This window comes from Diuraphis noxia, unplaced genomic scaffold, assembly GCF_037042655.1.
Source record: "Diuraphis noxia isolate RWA-SAM2 unplaced genomic scaffold, SU_Dnox_SAM2 contig0003, whole genome shotgun sequence".
NCBI classification, from domain to species: domain Eukaryota; kingdom Metazoa; phylum Arthropoda; class Insecta; order Hemiptera; family Aphididae; genus Diuraphis; species Diuraphis noxia.
The window spans coordinates 15,378,221-15,385,109 of NW_028301713.1; positions in this window are offsets into that span (position 1 = coordinate 15,378,221).

Genomic DNA, 6,889 nt, shown 5'->3' on the forward strand with positions numbered 1-6,889 from the left:
CACCGTCAACTTATTGTTATCCGCTACTAAATCTAAGACATTAGTGCATTTTGGATGTGATTTTACCTCATATTTTGAGATAAATATACATAATCATATTTTATAGAAATGTAATAATGTACAATATTATAATTATCTTCGTTTCGCGTGAGCATCGATGGCCAGTATATCAATACAAAGTATAAAAAAGAAATAATAATAATAATAATAATAATAATAATAAAAACATAATATACACATAACAATAATATTATGATCATTCGCGGTGTTTATTATTTGGTACATAATATTTAAGTTGGACAGTCGAACTGTGGCAAAAAATAACAACGAAATCGCGACTGCGTCAAATCGACGACGATGATGATAATACTAAAATACTATTGTATTATATGATAGCATACACGTTGGTGACATAACATCATAATACACGCTTTACCTACACACACAATATATACCTCATATTATATACAATTAAAGGTAACGAACGTTCGCTGTCGTCACACGAGAGTGAACCGTTTCGCAGTGCTATTAATTACCGTCATCGTTGTGCGACACCAAGTTGACGCGACTTATTTCGTATGCACAACATTATAGTACCTACGTCGCAATAATTATATGATAATGATAATTATAATAATAATAATAATCATAAATAATAATAGAAGAACATTTCGTCAGCGGTCTGATGAATAGACAAACAACAATTGACGGGTTCATCAGGTAATACAATAATGATAATTTATGTATTTTTATTATAATATGCGTGTATTGTACCTATTTGTGTACGTATGTATACATATAAGTACAAACTACACACGGAGATAATGTTACTATTATCACCTTTACCTATATACAGTTTACTGCGGCGCACGTCCTCATATCTACAGGCCGATGCATCGAGTGAGCTCACCCCGCCCACCCCTTTTTGCCACATCACCAATGCAGTTATTCAAAATCTGATTTTTGGAACATTCAAGTTAAGGTACACTCTGAGACAACATTCTAAAATTCTCTTGATTTTTCGTACAATTTGAGAAGTATCCAGAATTTGGAGACAATATGTAAGCTTATGTTTTTCAAATGAAGACACCCATTACTAGTTTAAATTGTTTAGGAGATAATTGATTCAACATTTTGACACATCAAAATCAAAATTTATCCTAACGAGCAGTTTTTGAGTCTTTTAACTTTGTTTACCAGGTATATTAATGTGGTTTCATGAATCATGATAGAGGTGATTTGAAAATTTTAGTGATTTGTATTATAGGTAGTCTATAAACATTTATAATTTATAATTTCTATATAATAACAAATATTATAGATTCAGCAAAATAGATGTTTCATAATTTTGCAAAAACATTTTAAGGACTACTAAACTACTTCTTTGTATTTTGAATTGGCTATACATTAACATTAAAAAAAAATATATCTTCTCAACTCACTCATCAGATAGTACAAAAATCTCCATAATTTAAAAATATGGTCCCTAAATATTACAGTTAGGTTATAGGTATATAGTGATATATGTATATATATACAGAGTGATTCACCAAACACGCTTTATCGAATTTACTCTAATTTTGGAATATTATACTGTAATATTTAGGGACCATATTTTTAAATTATGGAGATTTTTGTACCATCTGATGAGTGAGTTGAGAAGATGTATTTTTTTACGATAGTTACGCCGACGAATGTTATCAACGCGATATTATATTATTATTGTGAAATGTAAATAATTCATGAACGATATTTTCCTCCGAACTACTGTCGTAAATGGGTCGCATAGAATTCCTCCACGACGGGTAACGAACAAACGAAAGCGGTTAATTCGTCGGGAAACAATAAACACCGAAAACCAAACGACCCGTACGACGTATAATATAATAATACGTGTTATGCAAATGGTCTAATTATCTGGTCATTGTGAAGTGTGCGGCTGACAACAAGAGGGATTTCTGTTTTCCGCCGCCCGGTCCGGAGAGAACGTAATATACCTATACCTAATATAATGTCTCACCGTTCGAAACGGCACGCGTCTAACCGTCACGTCATCATTAAACGCCTTAAATATTATTATTATTGTTACAACTTCCGAGTGTCATGTCAACACCTCGCAGCCCAAGAGTCGTCAGGAAAAATTGTTCTCGATCTCCGGAATCGCATTAGCATATTATTATACGCATGGGTAAACGATCCACCGAGCGTTGGCCACCGGTGATCTATACGTAACGTATAACAATAGAGTAATTCTTTTTCGCATTAAATTTAATAAACATTTCATTACAAATATAATTATATTTTATTCGTTTATAAGATTTACGATTTTAGTTATATCAATAAACATACACCCATAATCGAAAATAAGGGGGGGTCTTAGGGGGTATTAGCACCCTAAAATAATGTTCGTGTTAATTTGTTGAAAACTTCTTAAAAAATCATAAATGAGAAAATGCATAACTTAAGCACCTTTAGTTTTTTTTTTTTTTATATTGAAATTACTCCTATGCATATACCGCAGATACGTGGAAAAAATTCAATTTTTATTATAAAAATATAATATACCTATACGTATTAATGATATATTTTATTGTTTAACTTTACGTTTAATACGATTTTTTTTGTCTTCCGATCTTTTACTACCTACGTCATACGTCATTTAACCATAATTATTTATTATACTTTAGATATAATACTTACTTTCTGCAGTATGAGCCCGCGAAAAATGTAACAATCATAAAATATGGTGGTGTACAGCAGGTCCGTAACTCAGATTTAGTGTGCCTCATTTCACGTGAAAATCGGCGTCGATGTTGTTATAGGTTTGTGAACTAATGGCACCGACTGGATAGGGAACCGCCTTAGTCGTATTGGATATAGCACTATAAGTATATTATTGAACGACGTTATGAATAGGTATATTATAAACTATACATTTTTCTGATAATATCTCTAAGAAGAATTTTCTGAAATTTTCATCAAAATCGGTCGGCGAGTTTTTGAGCATATATTTTAAGCTATAAAAATATACAATACGGTAGAAAATGTTGAGAAGCGATGACAAAAATGCGTCATATAACCATAAAAGTTGAGAGTATGAAATTTAAGAAATATTTTCAAAGTATATTCAATCGTGTTCACATGATTTTATTGTTTTTATTTCAGACACGTTGTGGTCTGCTGGCCAAGTATGATGTGTGTAATATATTGATTAGCTATGTTATTATTTTAGTTGTAAATCATAACCTGCCGTAAGTGAATTAAACACATTTGCAAGGTTGTTATTTGTTTGGTAATAATTGAGTTGGATCAAAATTTATTTTACATTTTAATACTGCAGGACCTCGTACAATATTGAATATACACATATAGTGAATTAAAAAAATTATAATTCGTAAATTATATCTTGCATAATATACTTTTTCATTATTTATGCTATAATTATCATACTAGACAATTTGGCAAAATATTACATATTTGCTTACAGAAACTGTATTTGTTATTGTTCTTATATAACAATATTTCCGTGTTCTTAAATTAAATTTGTTGTTGTGTGTAAATGTATTTTACTCGTACATATTTTGTCAATTTATAGTGCATATAAGAAGTGCCCATTAAGTTTCTAGCTTATGAATATTTAACAGTTTTGCAGTGCGTTAAATCCATGACCATAATTTATTGTGTTAAATTATAACCATTTGACATAATAATGATTCGCAAGTTTTACAATTTCGGTCTCATCGTAATGAGTAACAATAATTTTATTAAAATATTTAATATTGACAGAAAATGAAACCAAAAAATAAGTAGAATCTACGATATTTAGAGGTACTTATACGTCGGCGATCAACTGCGTTAATTTTTTAAGGTAAAAATGCTCAACAAATAAGAATTTGTTGAGAATGCATCAGTTCGAATTTCAGGGAACCTGACCGAGTGGGTACGAAAGTACGATTTAGGTATTACGAGCTTCGAAGTCTTGACGAATGTGAAACAAACGTTATCGCCCTCACCTAGCTCTACTGACCCAGTGGGACGATGGGAATAACGATGAAGTTTATATCGCATATAAACATATATTACCTTAGATCGTGTAGGTACCTATATTCAGAGGTGTATTGGTAAATAAATTTATGGCACCTTAAAAAAATTACCCACTTCGCTCGAGATACGTCTTAATAATGCTAAGATTACATTATTAATATTGCCATTATTATTTAGTTTTATATTACCCGTATATATATTAACAATAGCGATTTTAATATGTAACGCTGGCTAATAACCATGTAGTTGATGCCATAAGCAATTAATAAAAAAAAAAAAAAGCCCGGAAGGTTAGCGTTTTCATATTTTTACGGAGTTGGTACATATGTTAAAAAGTAGCTGGATCAGCTACTAATTTTAGTCACTATTAGGTAACTACCTAACAAGTTCAAAAATGTAATTTTGATTTGCATAATATTTGAGACCACTTTTGGACAATCCATAGTGTAGGTTCATAATAAAAATATAAAATAATAATTGTATGTTCTTAGTTTATTATTATTACTATTCATTTTATACACTAATATAAATAATATGATTGATGATAAATTAGAAGTTTGCATATGCCCATTATGTATGCATTTTTATTAATTGGCGTATGCCCATAATAGACGAATTTTCTTAAAGGTATACGCATAAATCGAAAAATAGGGATCCGGGTATACGTCGTATACCCCCATATACCATCCTCCAATATACCACTGCGACTATACACGGGGTAATGGAACTGTTTTGGGTCTAGTGCCAAATTTTTGCAATCAAGGGTTAGAAATTTGTTAACACTAAATAGAACATAATAAAAATATAGTGATAATATAGAATCATATCCCTAATCAATTTTACCTTGGAACATTATAATTTTTAAAATATATTGTATAATTTGTTTTTGTTTTTTGAAATTTTTAGAAGCAAAATTTTATGAATTGCAAAATTTTTCACAATTTTAATTTTTCACGTGCCATGGAAATCTGGCAAATGTGCCATTTTTCATGTGGGTATTCACCACCCTTGGCCTATATATGGATCTATATAGACACGCGTGACACTTAACTGTGTCCAACTTCATCCTCACCAGTCACCGCCTTCAATACATTTCACGCGGTACATGACACACGATATTATTAATGTGCAACCAACAGCTGATTCTGAGCATGCGCATTTGTGTCGTGTACCTACCGTGAAATGTCGAATAGCAGAGTCGGCAGTGCGAGATCAAAATATGCTAGCTGTATCCACGGCGTACATATTAATATGATCTAAGCATAATATAACTTTTATAATATTATTTACCAAGTCGAAACGTGATACATCATAATATCATACTACGCTGCAGTGGAATTGGAGAGGAATATTGGAGTTAGGAAAAGGGGCAGTCGCGCCGTCGCTGACAAGTCCATTATATATGTTGTCCGTAAATTATTATTATTATCATCGTCGTTATACGTACAGTATGTATGGTTCGGGTGTAGTGTTTGTTGGGGGGGGGGTGGTGCGCGAGAGAGGGGAGGGTCGGTGTTGGAATGTCTCTCGCCCAGTGACGACGACCCGTCTGGGGCCCATCGTATTCGCCACCAGACGAATCTCTGATTTATGGTGATTGCATGCAATCGTTCTTTTTACGTAGGTATGTCATTTCCGTGAGATCGTGACGCTGTCGCAGCCGACTCCGGCGGTCACGTACGATATGCAAACGACCTATACGGACGTCGTCGCCATCGAAAGACGAGCTGCGTTTCCGTCAACGTAATATCGAACGTCTCCGTCGTCGTGTGACTATACAGACTAACCTAACCTAACCCAACCAAACTATTAGGAAGTACACTATATAGATATAGTCACCTCAGCGTTTTACATTGACGTTCAAGACAAAACATTTTAAAGGAAATATTCGGAATGTCTGCGGCAATGATATAATTTATTTTTCGAAAAAATCGTAAAAAAAACATTACAGCATATCAGCATATTTTAGTCCATAGTAAGGTTGTTGAATATACAATGAAACTAGTTTTGGTAAAAATTACAAACTGCAAAATCTATTACTTTTGTAGACTCTTGATGATATTCGCAAATGTTGTATTATACAATATAATAAATAATAATTCAAAAAATTATACATAGCTACTGTTTGCTGACAGCCCAATTAATTTACATGCTGTATATTATCATGTATACACGTATAATAAATTATAACTAAAAAAATAACCATAAATAATCATAATTATTATGTTATATCGATAACACTGGTAAGTCACTCCCGGGCACGTCCCCATCCCTAAAAATAGCCTTGGATGAGTGATGGACTTAGATTTAGATTCTCGCAGACTCAAATCAAATGCGTAATATGTCAAATCCATCGTAATCCACTGATAATATAGTAATAGAATGTCGTTAAAACACGTTGCGATGCACTTATCCAAGCCAGTGCGATTGCATATAATATATTATGCACATATTAATATCATAACACACTCAATGTCATATTTATAAGGTCGTGTATGCTGCAGGTACATCATACTGCAGCACATTTGATTGTCACCACGGCCAACGGGGCCATTAACATAATAAACATAATGTTTATTCGACACTGTCTGCCGATGCTTACATTCCATGATGGTATTATAAACGGGTCTTGCTGAATCAATTGACGAAATATTTTTTGAAAACCGTTCAGAAACTGTGATTGATTCGCATAAAAACCTCAACCATTTATTTTTGTACTGTGATTGATTTGCATAAAAAGCTCAATCGTTTAATTATATATAATAGTTTCGGTATAATATAATATTAACTCTATTGCTGATCCCGCACGACGGTGCTCGTGAGAAATCAAATAATGTCAGTGACT